The sequence below is a fragment of the Panulirus ornatus genome, chromosome 42 (assembly GCF_036320965.1).
Source record: "Panulirus ornatus isolate Po-2019 chromosome 42, ASM3632096v1, whole genome shotgun sequence".
NCBI lineage: Eukaryota > Metazoa > Arthropoda > Malacostraca > Decapoda > Palinuridae > Panulirus > Panulirus ornatus.
Genome location: NC_092265.1, coordinates 8,780,491 through 8,800,633, shown reverse-complemented (window position 1 = coordinate 8,800,633; position 20,143 = coordinate 8,780,491). Strand labels below are relative to the sequence as shown.

Below are 20,143 nucleotides of genomic sequence, written 5' to 3'. Positions count from 1 at the left end.
CCTCCCTAACAACCCCATCCATAAACAAATTAAACAACCATGGAGACATCACACACCCCTGCCGCAAACCTACATTCACTGAGAACCAATCACTTTCCTCTCTTCCTACACGTACACATGCCTTACATCCTCGATAAAAACTTTTCACTGCTTCTAACAACTTGCCTCCCACACCATATATTCTTAATACCTTCCACAGAGCATCTCTATCAACTCTATCATATGCCTTCTCCAGATCCATAAATGCTACATACAAATCCATTTGCTTTTCTAAGTATTTCTCACATACATTCTTCAAAGCAAACACCTGATCCACACATCCTCTACCATAAATCTTCATATTTGGGATCATTTTCAGGACCACTTTCATGACCCCTGAATGATGACGTATGGTTTTAGATGTTGGACACCACTGCTGGAAGGGCATGTTGGAACTCCATATCCTTGGGGTCTTTTGCGCCATCAGCTCCACCTTCGTGGTCTTAGCAGCGTTTGGAGGACAACTGTTGCAGGGTTATAATGCCTGGACCTCCTTCAAGCCTCCTCGGATAGAAAAAAAAAAGAGGAGGTGTAACACTCTTTCGACCTTGTATGTGCTATGAATTCCGCAACCGCTGTTGTACTTCAGTAAGCTTCGATCGCCTTATCCTTGGAGTTTCGTCCAAATCTTGAACTCGCGACGTACAGGAGTTCTTGATCACGCCCGGTCTCGAGTTCCTCTTTATTCTCTTCACATATATGTATTGACAAGCGGGATACGCTTCGTTATCTCACATACAGGATCCTCTACGCATCCTACGTACAGGATCTTCTACGCATCCTACTGTTACGTTTTTCCACCTCTTATTCCCTTTGTATCCTACCTACCTAAACACACACACACACACACACACACACCTTCCTCAGGGGTATCAACGTGCTAAACAACAGGATCATAAGCTCTTGAGCAATACGATCTTAGAGTGCGTTCATTTCATTTGTTTAATAGTCTCTCGGTGTAACGGTGGAGTGAGTTGTGTTCGTGTTACCAGCTCACGTTACACTCAGGTCTGTGTAGCCTCTCGCTTTTTGAGAGAATAGACATGCATGTCTTCTGTCTATTGACTTGATAGTTGTACATTTCCTCTTGCTATTGATGGAATAGATCTGCATTTCCTCTCGATGTTAATAGATTAGTTCTATATTTCTTCTTTCTGTTGATAGAATCGTTCTACATTTATTTTGTGTATTGATAGAAATAGTTCTACATTTCTTCTGTTTGTTAATAGAATAGTTTTCCATTTCCTCAGTCTGTTGATAGAATAGTTCTACATTTCTTCTATCTGTTGATAGAATGGTATTATATTTCTGTCTTTTGACGGAATAGCTCTCCATTTCTTCTGTCTGTTGATAGAATGGTACTATATTTCTTGTCTGTTGATAGAATAATTCCATTTCTTCTCTACATTTTTTTTTCGATGTCCAAAGAGTGTCCTTGTGCGTGACTCCCACCACTAACATAGTCTTCAGTTGCATCCGATGGCGCACCGAGATAGCGAGACACTTCTGTATCTATACCGCTGTATCACGAAGATTTATAATACAGCTGTACTGATGCTGTATTTGTGTAGCTCGTGGTGAATAATTATACCCATTTCCCCTCTTGTGGCCCGGGCGAGTTCCGCCCCTGTGTCTGTCTGTCTGTCTGGCTGGCTGTTGGGAGGTAGAAGAAAATGAAATTAGAGTCAAGGATGTAGAAAGTCGGGAGCAATAGGCAAGTTTCACTGGGCATCAAAAGCGCCAACACGGGTTAATACCATTAAACATTTGAGCGCGAAGTTTATAACCAAATCATTCTGCTAATTACATAAGGACACACACACACACACATTTTTTTTTTTATATACATATCAAAGGGACGGAGTCATTAAGAAGCAAATGTAATTAAAAACTAGCAAAAAGTTGTCCTGCAAAAAAAAAAAAAAATTCATCAAGTAATAAACTGACAATCAAATACTGTTTGCGCAAGATAACGACCCCCACCCCCATCAAAAAAGAAAGAAAAAAAAAAAGAAATCGGCTGGCGCTGAAGTAGCAAGCAGGCGGCTGTCAAAATTGACCAGAACTATCGACTTCCCTAGTCGTGTGTGTGTGTGTGTGTGTGTGTGTCTCTCTTCTCCCCCTCCCCCCTTAACCATGACGCGAGTCCTCTGTTCGTGTAAACAAATGTATGTGGGCCAACGCTCTTACGGCGTGAGGGAGGGCGTAGTTCATTGATTAACCGGTGATCACATTTGGCCTCCCTGTTCTTGTGTTGTCCCCACCCACTCAGCAGCCGCGATCATCATTTGATTTACTGATGACTCTTACTTATTATTACTCGGGTAACCACACTAACCACATTGGTGTAACACATGATCCGCTCGCTCGTGTGAACGGGTTAAGGTGTATTATCATCTCTCGATGCGACACTTCGATGTGTGTTCTTGGTTTCAGCCATGGATGATTTTCCGTCGTTTGTACGTGAGACACATTTTGTAGGAAGACCTCCTCCTCCTCCTCCTCTTCCTCCGCCTCCTCCTCCTCCTCTTCCTCCGCCTCCTCCTCTTCCTCCTCCTCCTCCTCCTTCTTTCTATCTCTCCTCAAAGGACTTCATCCTTCTTGGTATCTATCCTTGCATCTTGTCTATGGACCTCCCTCCCTTATCTTATCTTCCTTATAACAGTAATCTGCATTTTACACACACACACACACGCACACACACATGCACACACACATGCACACACACACACACACACACACACACACACTCGCGCGCGCGCATATATGAATATATATATATATATATATATATATATATATATATATATATATATATATATATATATATATATATTACCAAAGGTTTAATGTTGGTGAAACCTTTTATCAGATTCACCTTTCAGTGGCGAAAACACGCCCCAAAAAATTCTGTTGCTTTAAAAAGCCTAACGGATACACTACCAAGCTGCCAACCATTAGCTAACAAGTAAAAGGATATATATATATATATATATATATATATATATATATATATATATATATATATATATATATGTATATATATATATATATATATATATATATATATATATATATATGTATATACTCTAGCCAAAGCCGGGTAGCCATTTTATCGACCAGTCTTACATGGAAGGACGAACAGCTGGGTTGACTGCAGACCGACTGCCGCGACCAGGATTCGAGAGAGAGAGAGAGAGAGAGAGAGAGAGAGAGAGAGAGAGAGAGAGAGAGAGAGAGAGAGAGAGAGAGAGAGAGAGAGCACTGACCTCCCCTACGTGCCGCGTTTCACCCTGTGATAAACACACAACAGTAGCTGTGACGTGTAAACAGTTTAAAACTCGCCTGGGATAGAGAGAGAGAGTAGAGAGAGAGAGAGAGAGAGAGAGAGAGAGAGAGAGAGAGAGAGAGAGTAGAGAGAGAGAGAGAGTAGAGAGAGAGAGAGAGAGAGAGGGAGGAAAAAAATCACACCTCGTCCTGGGGCTGGCGTTTGATATATTGAGCTAATACACCTATGTTACGATAACGGCTTAATTACACGTCCAACGCGCCGACCATAGTTGTAAATTAAATAATCTGGCATTAATATCACACCCCACCTCCCTCCCTCTCCTCCCTCCCTCCCTCCCTCGCAACTTTACACACGGCAGATAAATCAAACAGATATAGCTTTTGCCGTGTGCATCAAAAGAGACGGAATTCAACAACAAACAAAATATATATATATATATATATATATATATATATATATATATATATATATATATATATATATATATATATATATATATATATATATATATATATATATATATATATTTTTTTTTTTTTTTTTTTCACTTGTCAATACTGGATATTTTGTGGGGGGGGGGGGGGGATAACAGTCATTAGACTTGAGGCATTGTTAGTACGTCTGTAATTGCCGTAGTAGAGTTAGTTGGTGGTGACGAGGCCGTTGGGTGGTTTAGGATATAGTTGAAATGCTGTGTTCGCGAGAGGGACTGTGTATAACCACACATGTGCCTAAGAATATTTTTCCCGTTTTTTTCTCTATATTTCATATACTTCTTTTTGTATGAAACATACTTGGATGCGGTGATCAAGAACATCAATAGTGAAGAGATTAGTATTAGACTAGAAAAGTGAGGAGTTAAGGATAACTGTATTTTGAAGGAAAGTTGTTTAGAATTGGTTATTTGGGCTTTAGACCCATTGATCCCCATGGACTAGTGCATCTCACATAGTGATATGTGCTGGGCTGGTGGAGGATCGCTCAAGAAGCCGAAATGATCGCTGGTAAGATGTCCCTCTGGCAGAAAACATGTCTGCGAATTGTCTTCGCTGTCTGTGTTTGCTTTGGAGGTGAACTGATGCCCCTCTAGCGGTTAGCGAGAGAACTACGCCCTCTACCAGTAGTGAAAAACTGGGTTCAGACTTTCGTCATTGTCTGTAAAGTAATCGCTCTATATCTAAAACATCCACAGTACAACGACCAGTTTTATTCTCTAAAACATTTCAATGATAATAATAATAATAATAATAATAATAATGATAATAATGAGTGACGAAACTCTTCACTGCTATGGATTTTAATCTCGTACACATCAATTATCCTTTTTCTTTTTGCAGTATACCGACGCCAATTAATTAGCAATGCACTAGGTCCTTTCTATGTCGACTGGCAAACCTCGTAAAGAATATAAAAAAAAAAGAAGATATGCATATGCTAATTGACTCTAAAAGCCAGCTGATTCGAGACGTTTCATTCATCTCCGGAGCAGGAGAGAGAGAGAGGGAGAGAGAGAGAGAGAGAGAGAGAGAGAGAGAGAGAGAGAGAGAGAGAGAGAGAGAGAGAGTGGGAAAGAAGGGGAAAGGAAGGGAGAGGGAGAGATAAATGGAAAGGAGGGAGTGAGGGAGAGGAGGAAGATGGAGGAGAAGGAGAGGTGGGACATCCTGCTCCAGACGCAGTAGAAGCGAATCATCACACACCCAGCTTCAGTCTCCATTTGCGTTTAGAAACCATGAAATGACTTTATGCTAATGAGGGGAAAAGTATTAAAGATGCCAGACCTGGAAGGCTACTTACCCCACCCTCCAGCACACACACACACACACACACACACACACACACACACACACACACACACACACATGGCGTCAGAGCGTACTCATTTGTAACGAAGAAAGGTATGGGATGAGAAACAGAGATGGAAAAGGGAGAAAGGGAGGGAATGAGAGAAAGAATAGACAGACATAGCGTGACAGGAAGAGTGGGGTACGAGACAAAGCCAGAGAAACAGCGCAGAATTAGACAGGAAAAAGGGAAAGAGGCTTTGGAAGGGCAGAGAGAGCCAAGAGGAGACAGAAAAAGACACAGTTGCCCGGATGTCTTTGTATTATGCTCTGTGTAATTACCTGTTTGTATAGCACAGAGGCGGATATTCCTGTGTGTATATATACGTAAACAAAGTCAATATATCGTTTATATGTATGTATCTGTATGAGCTTTGTATTGCTAATGTGCTGAAACACACACACACACACACACACACACACATATATATATATATATATATATATATATATATATATATATATATATATATATATATATTGTTCCATCAAGCGTGTAAATGAGCCAATCACCCGAATTTGTGGGTCTGTAAAATTTATTTCGACTTTGACAGTTTATTTCTTTTGACGTTTGGAAATAATGATGATGTATAATTATGCCCAAATGTCGACCATCAGAGTGATGCATGTCCGTACGTTTGTACGATAATGGCTGGTTGGCTTGTTTTATTCACTCACTGTTTCATGAAGAGTGATCTGTTTACGATGACGTCCCGTAGTTTAACGTCGGGTACGACCCTCGCGCACGGTGATCTGTGACTTTAAACCACTTCGTTAGGGAGGCTTTCCGTAGTTAAGGGTCGTAGCGATGTACTCAGGAGTCGTACTGTCATGCCCGAGGGTCCGTAGAGTCGTGCTACAACGACAGTAACGTCGTACTCAAAGAGGTCGTGTTTTAAGGGCCGTGCCCTTCGCGTCCATGGGTGGGTCGCCTTGTGTTTGAAGATCGTACCGCCGTGCTCATTGGCCTAACGGGGCAAAACCAACAAGGTATTCATCCACAACAATTATAGGTCATTTGGTTAACATTGGTCGTGATATATAGACACACAGGGCAAAACATTATACGTAAACTTGGCCTGTGTAGTGATTGGAGGGGGGGACTAAGCCATACCCGTTTTCTGTATCTCTTGATTCATTACCTACTCACTCAATCTCTCCCTTCATACCCTTGCCACCTTTTGCTGATCAACCCATGTCTCCTCTCTGTCCTAAACCCTTCCCTTCCCTACATCAGCCCTGGCCCTTCCCTATTTCTTTCCCCCCCTATATCCCAAATCTTCCCATCTTACGAAATTAAACCAATTTTTTCCTCGTAGGTCTGACTGTCTTCAAATATCTGGTTTTCGTTTTCTGTTATCCAGCGGGCTCAAGTTTGCTCAGATATCTGGCTGGCAATCTTTTCTCAGATAACAACCTAGCTATCTTTCCTCAGATATCTGATTGCTATCCTTCCCCAGACGTCTGTCTGTCATATTTCAATTGGCTGGCTGTCCCTTCTCTCAGATATCTACCTGTGTATCTTATCTAGTTGGTTATCATCTTTATCTAATGATATCTTGTTTCTTAATCATTTCATTACCTCGCTTTTTATTCCCTAGATTCGGTAATTTTCATTATAAGCGTTTTATACATACGTTTTCTGTTGTTCTGGATTCATTATTTTGTGTTTTCTTAATCCTTTTTCTCATTTTGTGTTAGTGCTTCAACCTCTTTGCAGTCTTTTTTTATAATCTCTCATTTCGTCACCTCCTTTAGCCACACTGTCTCACCTTGTTTTCTGAATATGTTTTTTCTAACTTCCCTAAATACATTTCTCTTCTTTTCCGAGTAGTACATTTTCTTCGTTATTTTTTTCATTTTTTTTTTCTCGTTTAAAGTACATCATCTCGTCGTCTCCATGTTGACTTAGGTCAGAAATTGTAGGATGTATATGCTTTAAGGGAGAAATTCAGTAAAGAGAAGTGTAAAATTTTCTTTTTCTACTCTCCCATTTTCCTTCCCTTATGCCTTCTTCCCATTTTCCCTAAAATAAGGTCGACTGTTCTCTGTAGCCATCATTTTTTTTTTTTTTTTTTTTTTTTTTTTTGTCTTAAATATTCATTTAGCCTTTACTGTCATCTGGGGATATTTACTTGAGCGCGTGGAGACACAGGGAAGGCAATTACTGTAGTATGTATTACTTGCTCAGTAGATTTTTTCAGAACGAATAACAACGGAGAGAGAGAGAGAGAGAGAGAGAGAGAGAGAGAGAGAGAGAGAGAGAGAGAGAGACCCACCTCTGAAACAAACGACAGATGCCGACCAATCACATTACAGGAATTTGTCTCCACACACATACACACACACACACACACACACACACACACACACACACACACACACACACACACACACCCACCCCTATTCCTCCCACTCTCTATGTTTACCATGATCGGCTGGGCTCCTAAACGGGCCCAATTATACACCTGGCCGCTCGTTGGCTTCCTCATTGATTCTGCAAATTGCACTTAGCCTGAGGCCGCTTCACACAGGAGAAGAGCCACCCAGCTCAGTCGGTCATCGAGAACAAGGGAGAGATAGACAGAGAGGGAGGGGAGAGAGAGAGAGAGAGAGAGAGAGAGAGAGAGAGAGAGAGAGAGAGAGAGAGAGAGAGAGAGTTGGGTAAGGAGGGGGAGGGGAGAGCCAAGTGCATTCGGTCAAAGAAGAGAGAAGGGGGAGGGGAGAGCCAAGTACATTCGGTCAAAGGAGAGAGAGAGAGAGAGAGAGAGAGAGAGAGAGAGAGAGAGAGAGAGAGAGAGGATGATTGTAGGCGACAACAACGCAAAGAAAACAGGAATCTTTAACAGCTTCGGCGCAGAGAAAATGGGTTTGGAGTTATTCCAGTATGGTAATGAATTTCCCGCAAATGAAGCATGATTAATGCGGATTTCAGATTATAAAAATATAGAAGATGAAACGTAGATTATCACCAAAGAAAATGGTAGCTGAGCTGTGCAATGAAGATGAGATGTATCGAAATGCTAATCATTTAGGAAATGGACCTCATAATCGTCGCAGAGAATGGGTTCCGTTTTCTCGATGGATGAAGCGGGTAGTGCACTGCAGCGAACGTGAAGGAAGTTTTTGCCCTATGGCGAATTATACCTATGGAAACAAACATGGAAATCCAGGTCTTCCATTTTTGAAAAGCTTGGGGACGTGTTGCATGTAAAGGATCTGGTGGTTTTCCTTTGTCGTGCCCCGAGCTTGCGCTTGACTCAGGACCGAAGTTGACACTGCGGATGGAAAGAAAACGAGTTGAGGATAAGTAGTGAAAGGGGGTCTTTGAGAACAGAGTTTGGAGCAGAGTGTACCAAGAGATTGGACTTGACCAGCTCATCCCTACTTTCGCCTGAACTCTCTTTACCCACTGTTCTCTTATTTCCTCTCATCTTTACCCACTGTTCTCTTATTTCCTCTCATCTTTACCCACTGTTCTCTTATTTCCTCTCATCTTTACCCACTGTTCTCTTATTTCCTCTCATCTTTACCCACTGTTCTCTTATTTCCTATCATCTCTGCCCACTGTTCTCTTGTTTCCTCTCGCTTGCTTCCTGAGGAGGTGAGTGAAGACGAAGGAGAAATATTCAAGCGTTGCCCTCGAGGATAAGATTGTAAGAAGTTACAGTGCCTCCACCCGCTTGACTAGTTCCTTCTTAAGTGCCATCCCTTCCCTTGAACTCAAAACACCTTGATGGCTTTAGAGAGAGTGTGTGTGTGTGTGTGTGTTTGTGTGTGTGTGTGTGTGTGAATCAGCAGGGCCGCTTGTGAGCAATATAATGTTAGCATGGTGAAAGTTGGGAGGATTTAGAAGGTGGGGAGTAAAAAAGAAAAAAAGGAACGTGATAAACGGGAGGAGAATAAGGGAAGAAAGTTGGCCTGGGATCGTGTGTGGAGGGCTGAGGGAAAGAGGTAATTGTTTATTGGGGTTGGAGGAATTGTCTTAAGGAGGAGCAGGAAAGAGCATTTCCCTCAGTCCAGTGGACTGATGTAGGGGGGGGTGGGAATGCTTGACGTGGGGGGGCGATTGATGTGGCCTTGACTTGGTGATTGCCAGGGCATCATCTTTGCAAGGACCTTAGTGGCTTCGAGTGCGTGGTAGCGGTCAGGCACATGCGGTTTGATGGGACTTGGAAGAAGGTGTGAGCACGGGAGAGATACGCGGAAGAATACCTTCTACCCCTTGAGCACTACGGAGAGGTTTTGACGAGAGAGAGAGAGAGAGAGAGAGAGAGAGAGAGAGAGAGAGAGAGAGAGAGAGAGAGAGAGAGAGAGAGAGACGCCTACCTCCTGCAAGTGCCGATAAAGGTTATCTTTAAGACAGGCTTATCGGAGAGAGAGAGAGAGAGAGAGAGAGAGAGAGAGAGAGAGAGAGAGAGAGAGAGAGAGAGAGAGAGAGAGAGAGAGAGAGAGAGAGAGAGGTGGGAAGGAGGAGGAGGAAGGGAGGGGGGCAGGCAGGCAGATCAGCAGATGAACGTAAAGAGAGAGACAAGAGACACACCCGACAGTCTGGGTAGTGCGACAGACGACCGTAAACATCTCTTGGGCGAGTTGCAATCCATTACTCACGTCGTGTTCTCTCTCTCTCTCTCTCTCTCTCTCTCTCTCTCTCTCTCTCTCTCTCTCTCTCTCTCTCTCCCGGGGGCTATTCACCTGATGTCATCAAGCTATGACCGCGGTAAGGTAAAACTGACCAGTAGTACTGTTATTAGTCCTCCATGGAAGGAAGTGTGGTCACCATTCATTTTGCACTTCTGTTAAGGCGTCCCTACCCTCCACCAGCAGATGCCACAGCCCTTCCCTCACCACAGCGGAACACCTCGTGTAAAATGTGTGACGACCAGGGAGATGATAAATGAAGAATATAACGAAGGTCACCCTCGAAGTGTTACAGATAATTCTCAAACAAATTTGAAAGTAAGACTAGTTATTTATCATGTCTAATTTGAGATTTGATATCCCAAGAGTTATTTATTGTCTAATTTAAGATTTGATATCCCAGAAGACTTTAGAAACTTGAGGAACTGAAGATAGAGGCATTTATCATGTCTGATTTGAGATCTGATATCCCAAAAGACTTTAGAAAGTTGAGGGACTGAAAATAGAGGCATTTATCATGTCTAATTTGAGATCTAATATCTCAAGAAAATTTAGAAAGTTGAGGAACTAAAAGATAAAGGTATATATATTATGTCTAATCAGATCTAATGTCCCAAGAAACTTTAGAAAGTTGAGGAACTTCGCGAAGCTTTTGGCGGGGGTTGGTGAGGAGTGGGGGGGATCTGTTTGGCCAGAGGTGGAGCTGTGGTCCTGCTGGGGACGCACTCGATACTAAACGGGTTCCTGTCGGGGGTAATTCCTGTTGGGATGTGACATCCATCGGCTCACTTGACATGGGGGGAGTCCAACGGGTCAAGGAGATGACGAGCGAGGTCACTCAGGGGTCAGAAAGGTCGCGTTGAATTATATATATATATATATATATATATATATATATATATATATATATATATATATATATATATATATATATCATTTGTTCATTCATTGTACTTTATCGCCATCTCCCGCGTCAGCGAGGTAGCGTAAGGAAGCATGAGGAATGGCCCAACCCACCTACATACACACACACATATATATATATATATATATATATATATATATATATATATATATATATATATATATATATATATATGTAAACGCCCATACACGCACATATACATAAACAGACATACACATGTATCTATACACACTTGCTGCCTTCATCCATTCTCGTCGCCAAGGGAATATTGGATTAGATGATAATGAAAGGTACTATAGGCGCTAGAAACGATTTTGAAGAGAATGATTGGAAACCACTCGATTATCTAATTACAGTTACCTGATACTCTCTAAGGAGGAACACTGTCTGTAGCCGCTACTCTGTAATGAGAAAAGAAAGTTGAAATATGATGTACATTATATCATTCTTGAAGAACATTTATCGCAGACATACGATTCTCATTAACTGATAATCCCTACAGATAAAGTATTTGTCTATCAGAGTTGGAAGATTGTTTGATAGACTTCCCTTTTTTTACGATAGCTGTTTGCCGTTTATGACTTCGAGTTTTATAACTATTGCTGAGAAAACTTTTGCCCAGATAAAGGCGGTCAGTGATGGATAAAAAGCGATTTGATTAGATGACTCTCAGGGGGGTTCGAAATAAAACAACACGTTATTGCTAAAATAATAAATGTTTATTGCATGAGTTTGGATAAAGCTAGATTGAATCCAATGTAAGTGATGAAGCGTGCAAGTCGTAGCTATATTGAGTGACTGAGGCACACTTGCCAGAGGGGATGTGAGGAATCACCTTAACTAACACATTGCGTCCTACTCGCCCAGGTCAAGCGTGAAGTGCACGGAGGAAGGTGAGGTAGGAGAGGGGCAGGTTAAGATCTGGGTGTTTGTGCCGTCCCGTCCTCTGTGAACGGAAAACGGAGAAGAGAGGAAGTGAAGAAAAGGTTGAGGAAGGAGTATTTTCTTTTTCTTTTCAGAGGAGACGAAGATAAAAATGAGGAATGACGATGGAAGGAAAAGTGTGTGTGGTAGGTGGGGGAGGAGTGCAAGACACGGGAAAGGAATAGGGAAAAGGTGTGAATCGAGGAAACGGTAGAGGAAGAAAGTGCAAAGTAACTTGCTTTTGTCAGCAGATGAAGGAAAGAAAACCAGATCTCACTCACCCTCCACACCCCCACCCCACCAGCTACACCACTGCTGATGTCCCCCCCCCCCACTTTAGTCACCCCCACACTGCTGGCCAGGCAAGCACCCACGGGCCATTTTTGATGGGCCATTTGAAAGGACATCTTCCACGGACCACCACAGTGGCTTGGAACACACACCACACCCGCCCGCCCTCCCACCCACCCCCCCTTTTGACCTGGGGACGCCTTAGCCAAGGTGATTCCCGTCGAAGAAAAAAACTGGCGAAGTGACCAAAAAAATTAAAAGAGAGAGCCAAGTTCAGCTAAAGCCACCATCTCCAGCCTATAGATAATTATTGCTTTATTGGGGCAGTTTATCCAATGGTAGTATTTCTTGCGACAAGGAGTTGGATCCTATGTGTATATATATATATATATATATATATATATATATATATATATATATATATATATATATATATATATATATATCAAGCCCGTTTGAAGGATTGGATAACTTTGTGGTTACTTGCAGTGCACTCACTGTCGGAAGAATAGAAAGCTCGGCAAGATTATGAAATGCTAATGAGGAGGGTGTGGGTGTGTGTGTGTGTGTATGTTACTGAAATAGGGTTTGACTATATAGCAATCACTTCCCGCGCGCTAACGATGGACACTTGGCTCCCCTATGAATTATTTCAGTGCTTCTCAGCCGTACCATGGCTAGGTCGTCATAGATTGAAAAGTCGGAGTACTTAATTAATATTATTAATATTATTATTATTATTATTATTATTATTATTATTATTATATATAAATGTATATATTTCCTTACCAGCCAAGCCTACCGTACGACAGTGTTTCGCCAAATCTCTCTCAAATCAACAGCATTGTAGCTTCCCACTACTCTATATATATATATCTCTCTCTCATCTCGTAGCATTGTATCTCTCTGATTATACGACACCCACCATAAGTCAGTCAGTCAGTCTCTCCCACTTCGTCTTATTCCAACACCAGTACTGAAGAATCTCTGAACTTGGCCAATTCTAGTCGCCAGTACCATTGTAAATAAGATCCATACAGTTCACATAGACAATGATAAATCCTGTACAAATTATTCAAAATACACTACCCTGATCTATAGCATGGAATTTTGTTGTTGCAAATATTGGATAGCCAAGACATACCAGTCCTCGTATATAGACCATATACGTATATATATATATATATATATATATATATATATATATATATATATATATATATATATATATATATATGGGCCATATACGTATCTTAACACATGGACAACATTACATAATTCATGTATGAGCCATATATATATATATATATATATATATATATATATATATATATATATATATATATATATATATAATATCGTACATATTTTCATACATGGACCACAAACACATCTTAATATATAGGCCATATACATATCTTAATATTGGACTATACATATTTAAGTGAATGTAGGTAGAGCTGTAGACCTTGATTAAGTAACATGAATTGAATCATGTTATTTCTTCCCATTTTGTTTTTACTTTAACAATAATAAAGATAATACATATCATTTTACATTTGTGTTCATGTCCACAGCTCATCCCTCACCTAATTTCAGCTCCAATAAGCACTGTTAAATGTTAACATGATAATTTTGTACAGTAAGGTTAATATTAACATAAATTCGTTAACTCTTTCGTTAATAGTTACATTTTCCGTGTTCTTCGTCCATTGTCTCAACTTTTTTGTTTGTTCAATTTTTTTTCTGTTTCCCCTCTTCTCTCTGGTTTCACCGTTTTCTAACTCTCTTCTCCCTTGCTCCTCATAGCCGTTTTCTGTCGGTTCTTCTTTTTTTTTTTCTTCACTTCCCCGCTTTATCTTCCTCTTGTCAGCAGGTCTTCTTCCCCCACCCACTTTAGATCCGGGAAACAAAAGGCACTTGATAGAAATGATCGTTGTCAAACATCTTCGTCCACAAGTTTTGCATCACAATTCAGAAACAATCGTCGGGTGTTTCGAGGTGTACACATGACAGATATTATAAACAATAAAGCCATATACATATTGCATAATTTTGCATATCACAAATATATATATATGTATGTATATATATATAGATAGATAGATAGATTGACAGATATACTCATCTTAGAAATGAAGATAAAAAAAGAGTGTAAATTGAAGAAGTTCTTGACAGTTTTTTGGTTTTTCTTTTGTTTTCTCGTACAAAGACAGAATATCAGATTGCTTGATAAACAAGAAAGCATCGCAAGAGTTGGAGTAGTGATCAATAGCATCATTGCACTTCATTATTTAAGTCTCGCCATAGAGTCACCTTACAGTTACCAACACAAGGAATTGTACTAGACCGTCATTAGCTAATCACCTATATCCCCTAGTTCATAATACTGACTACTTAACTCTATGATAAGTTAAGATTAAGTACTCTGGTGGTGGCCCACAGGAGATGAGGTTCGACGCTTTCCTCGTTATTATTCTAAACTTATCTAGATCCTCATGACATTGATGCGCTGTGAGTCAGCGGAGAGACGTGGTGTGTCGGGGTCAGGATCTCCTACAAAAAGGCATCAACGTTGGGGAAGAATGCAATCGTATGTGTGTGTGTGATTTTATAGGCTTGGAATCGTACTCAGGGTGTGGAATCCCCTTAATTTTAAGTATGAGACGGGGTGTGATCCCTCTTCTTTTCTTTGTAATGTGTGAAATAGGCTTGTAAAGGACCCAGTAGCCAGTGTAGAAGAGGGAGGTAATACCTCCTCTTTAAGTAGAACTCGGATTCCCTGTGTATCACCGGTCAGAAATATGGCCTCCGTTGGCCATATTGATTGTGTGTTCATGTATGTGTTTGTGTGTGTGTGGCTGTCGATTGAACCTCGTAATGACACAAAACGTGAGGTTCAACACAGCCCCCTGAACCTCCAGAAAGTCTCTCCTGTGGAACCCCCCCTTTATTTTTTTATTCTTTTCTTCGTTTCGAGTCTAATAAAAAGAATCTAAAAATCCAAACTACGGTAGTGGATCCGCTGTCTGCGATTTGATCTCGTGCATCTCGGAAGTTTTTCCTACCCTACGGAGCTTCGCTAGCTAAATGGTTTCAGTCCAGAGAGGACTGGCTATTTGGAAAAAAAAAAAAAAGGACTCCCTATGATTAGACCAGTCGTTGCAACGGTACGGCAGAGAAAGCCTCATTATTTATCCTTTTTTTTTTAATAATTAGTAACCTACGTGTGTAAAATTATTCACACACACAAAAAAAAAAAGGATTCGTAACAAAATTGGGCAGAAGACAGAGCGATTAGAAAGGTGCCTCACCTTTGCTCAAGACTTTAGGATGTGTATTATTCTTGTTACTCACATGGTCACTCTCTAGAGCATGGGAGGGAGGGAGGTTGAGGTCGAGGGTGGGGTTCAAGTAGAGTAGTCTGTGGAAATGCCAACGTGTCATTGGGTAGAAAATTTGTGTGTGGCATCCGTTCTCCCAGCAGACCCCTTTTTTTTTTTTTTTTAGAAACACATGCGTGGCGATGCTGTGTTGGTGGTGGTAGTATAGTGACATTAGGTGGTGGTTAGATGGTAAGGGTGTGCCAAAGGAGAACCATTTCAAATGCTTGTATCCATTATTTGGAGGGGTGGGGGAGGGAGGGGGAAAGAGAGAGAGAGAGAGGGAGACTGAGAGAGAGAGAGAGAGAGAGCCATTTGAAATGTGTGGGAGAGGAAATCGTTTTCAAAAGCCCAAAATTGTTCTTTTTTGTTTGCCCTTATTTACTTTTTTTTTTTTTTTAAGAATAAAAGATGTCAATCATAAAAGTTATGTACACGATAACCTTATCACTATCTATCAAGATCATCTTATCAGTATCTATCAAGATAATATCAGCGGTGAAGAGAGAAAAAATTGACTTACGTAAGAGATACCTAAGATTAAGAACAAGACGCTACCCTACCTAGCTATGTAAAAAGCAGATGCCTAGAGGCAAAAGCAAGCGACGTAGTGTCGAAACACCGAAATCTTGGTTGGTGGTTAGTGGGGCCCTCCCTCCCTCTTGAAGTGTGGGGAGGAGAGGAAGGGGGGCGCGCACAAAGCTCCCCACACACCCCTCCAGACGACACTCCATCACAACCAAAACCCACCCACCCACCCTCCCGTACGCGCTCTCCTTCTTCCCTTCCTCCCCAACTTCTTTTGTTCGTGGCGCCAGAGAAGGGTTGGGGGGAGAGCGAGAGAGAGAGGGAGGGAAGGCGAAGAAGAGGAACGCCTTCGGACCAATGTCCCTTCCCCACTTCCAACCCTCTAACACCCTCCCCGCTCGCCATGACCCACACACACCCCCCCACCACACACACACTATATGGAGATGATGATCGTATCTAGAAATTAAGAACATTGACTATAGAAGTGATCTGTCATCAGCGAGGCAGACCCATGACGTGAACAAGAGACGTATTTCTGTATATATATATATATATATATATATATATATATATATATATATATATATATATATATATATATATATATATATACACATATGTATATTTCTAGCCTCCTGGATTATGCTAGGGGGGGGGACGACGTCGTGACGTCACGCCCGCCTCGGTCAGACTTGAGCAGTTTGTGATATCATCTCCTCTTATCAGTGAGCTGGCCGACCAAACCAGCCAAGGGGGGGTGAGGGGCGATAACAGATAGTACCGGGAGATCGGTGGAGGGCGCCTGGCTCAGCTGAGGTGGGTTATGGTTGGTGTCAGAGGTCGTTGGAGGTCGCACAGAGGCCAACTAAGGTCATGTGGCTGGGCCGGAGGTCAACGAGGGACCATGGAACTGAGAGAGAGGGGGGGGGGCCGTCTCTACCACCAGGACTCACCACAGTCTACCACCAGTAGATCAGAGACAATGAAAACAAACAAACAAACAAACCAACAGTTACTTGTCATATAGTGGACTTCAGTCGTTTATATATTTTGTGTAAAACCTTTCTGTTGTATTTTTTTTTTCTTCTTCTTCTTAAAAAGACATTTTTTTTTCGTAAAAAAAGAGAAAAAGGATTGTCGTTTGAAAAGGATGACCTTTGCCGAACGAAGTCGAGAGAGAGAGGGGGGCGAGACTGGATTTAAAAACACGAACGGTTGAACTGGGTGTAGCAGAAGGATCCCCCTATATTGACGAGTGGTTTACCCTGAGAACATTGTCACGTCGCGAGAAGTCAGAATAAAGATTTATCGTTTTTCCTTTTCTGTTTTTTTTTTTTTTCCAAGGTTTGATGCGAGTCGGTGAGGAGCCATTAAGACCTAACGTTATAGGCAGACTCCTGTGTCGTTAGTGATCTTCTCTTTTTTTCTATTTTAAAGAGTTGGTGTTTCATTTCGTTCCAAAATTTGCGTGTGTGTGTGTGTGTGTGTGTGTGTGTGTGTGTGTGTGTGTGTCTGTGTGTGTGTCTCTGTGTGTGTGTGTCTGTGTGTGTGTGTGTGTGTGTGTGTGAGAGAGAACATCAACTCGGTCGAAATTATATATATATATATATATATATATATATATATATATATATATATATATATATATATATATATATATATATATATATCATTCATTCGTTATCAGCTTTCATTATAAATGACACGTACATAAATACAAGCATCATGAACATGAGTAGTGTGGCCTAAATACTCGTAATACATCATAAACCCTACATTTGTGACCCCTGTAAAAACTGTGTTGAGATATGTACCCAAAAATGCGCACGTACGTACGTTAGACGCTTTGTAAGTAATCCACCAAAAATGTTTCTTCCCCCACCCTCCCAAAGATCTCCCTTTTTAATCTGAGGCACATAACACACGTCTCCCAAGGAGGTTGGTGGCTGGGATTATCGAATGAGCCAAAAAACGGAGGAGGATTTAGAACAAGCAGGCACGCAGTGTGCATGAGAAGGCAGTGTGTAAATGCATGTGAAGCGCGCGTGTGTTGTGTGTGTGTGTGTGTGTGTGTGTGTGTAGAACGCGTGAAGGGGGGGGAGGGGGGAACACTCGAGGTGGTATCTAACACCTGTATTGTGGATCGTGTGTTCTTTCCCAAGCCTACGACCTAAGATTAACTTCACATTTGAGTAACTGTTGGTGACCTGTGTCTGGGGTATTTGTGTCAGGTCTCTACGACCAGATGTTACCTCATCTTCTGGTTTCGATGTTGCTGTCGTTATAGCGAGACTATGATAGAGGGGAGAAGGATTGGATTCGACAGGCGAAGGAGCTCGTCAGAGGAATGGATAGATAGCTTGAGAAATAAGAGACATATTGACCAACCCCTGCACAGTCATGCATCGACACACGCTTCCATTCGTCCGTGGATACATTCATACATGGATACATACATATATGCATGCATAGAAAGCTTGATGAAACCGTGAGAAAAGTGATGGGGAGAGAGAGAGAGAGAGAGAGAGAGAGAGAGAGAGAGAGAGAGAGAGAGAGGAGAGAGAGAGAGAGAGAGGGGGGGGGGACAGAAAGAGAGAGAGAAGGATAGAAAGAGAGAGAAAGAATATTAGAAGCAGAGCGAAAGGGTGAGACAGACAAGAGACAAAGAAGGGAAAAAAAGTGGCGTGAAAGAGAGAAAATAAGACAGACAGACAGACAGACAGACAAAGAAAGGAGAGTTTTGGAATAAGTCAGCAATCTGTATCCTACCGAAAATAATAAAAAAAAAGATACAGGGAGAGGAGGGAGAAGGTCGTACGAGCCCTAAGGGGATAGCCACACGGCCCGTCATGCAGGCTCCCTTAGGCACGAAGCCAGAACCAAACAGTCAGCCTTCGAAAGCCACCATTTACCGCTAACTATAGCAGCCTCCCGTGACCATAAACCATCACTATCAAAGAAAAAGAAACTTCGACTCAAGTTACGGCATCGAAACAACAGGAGAGGAGGCTGTGGGCTCCCGCCCGGTCGCTATGAGGGGACATGTTTTGGTCATCGTGTTTGTTGTGATAGGGGTGAGTGGCGGCGGAAAACCTGATGGGTCAATATCTTTTATTTAATATGTGTTATTAGTAGGGAAAACAAAAAATTCTTTCCCTTTCCCCGGGGCAACGTGTATTGTAGACCTGACAGCATTAGAATAGAATGTACACATCATCTCTCCCCCACCCACCCCTTGCTTAGGTCATTGTAAAATCGTCGTAGACCAGAGCCATTCGTGTAGTGTTTCAGACGAATTCGCTACGAAAGATCATTGTTTCATTCTTTTTAACCTGGGGCAGACTGGTGACGTCAGACAGACATACTGTCATACACCCTGACCAATGAAAAGTGGCTTGATTTTGGTCGGTGATGATTGTAGTATGACACACAGTGTCTCCGGATCGTGCGTAGATCTACTATGATTCTGGTCTTGAAATACAAGACCTGTGTGCATCTGACTGTTCACTGGCTCCCTGATCCTGTGAATGATCCTTCACTGGCTCCCTGATCCTATGAATGATCCTTCTCTGGCTCTCTGATCCTATGAATGATCCTTCTCTGGCTCCCTGATCCTGTGAATGATCTTTCACTGGCTCCCTGATCCTGTGAATGATCATTCACTGGCTCCCTGATCCCGTGAATGATCCTTCTCTGGCTCCCTGATCCTATGAATGATCCTTCTCTGGCTCCCTGATCCTGTGAATGATCCTTCACTGGCTCCCTGGATCCTTCCCCCCCCTCTTCACACACGATGGAAAGTATCGCTCAAAGGATCTCTCATCAACTGACCAAAAGTCCTTCACTGGTAATCTTAGCTCCACACATCTTCCCTTCATCCTCTCATGCTTGACATGTCTTTCCTCGACACTACCTCGCTTCATTCGTCCTAGCTTGACCCTTGTTAGCTTACACTTCCTTCTGTAACTGGATTCATCCATGGTTAACACTCCCTAGCTTGTTCCTTCTTAGTTTGACACTTCTTAGCTTGACAGTTCCTAGCTTGGCATTTCATAGTTTGACACTTCTTAGCTTAAACCTTCTCACTTTGACATTTTTTAGCGTGACCCTTCTCAGCTTGACCCGTTTTAGTGTGGCACTTCCTAGCTTGCATCCTCTTAGCTTGACCCTTTCTAGCTGAACCCTTCTTAGCTTGAACCCTTCTTAGCTTGAACCCTTCTTAGCTTGAACCCTTCTTAGCTTGAACCCTTCTTAGCTTGAACCCTTCTTAGCTTGA

At 41.9% G+C, this 20,143-nt stretch overlaps 1 protein-coding gene across 1 annotated transcript in view; it reads right to left on the bottom strand.

Moving 5' to 3' along the window:
* Positions 1-20,143, bottom strand: part of LOC139761891 (uncharacterized) — a 237,616-nt gene that overhangs the window by 82,490 nt on the left and 134,983 nt on the right. The gene's annotated exons all lie outside the window — the stretch shown is intronic.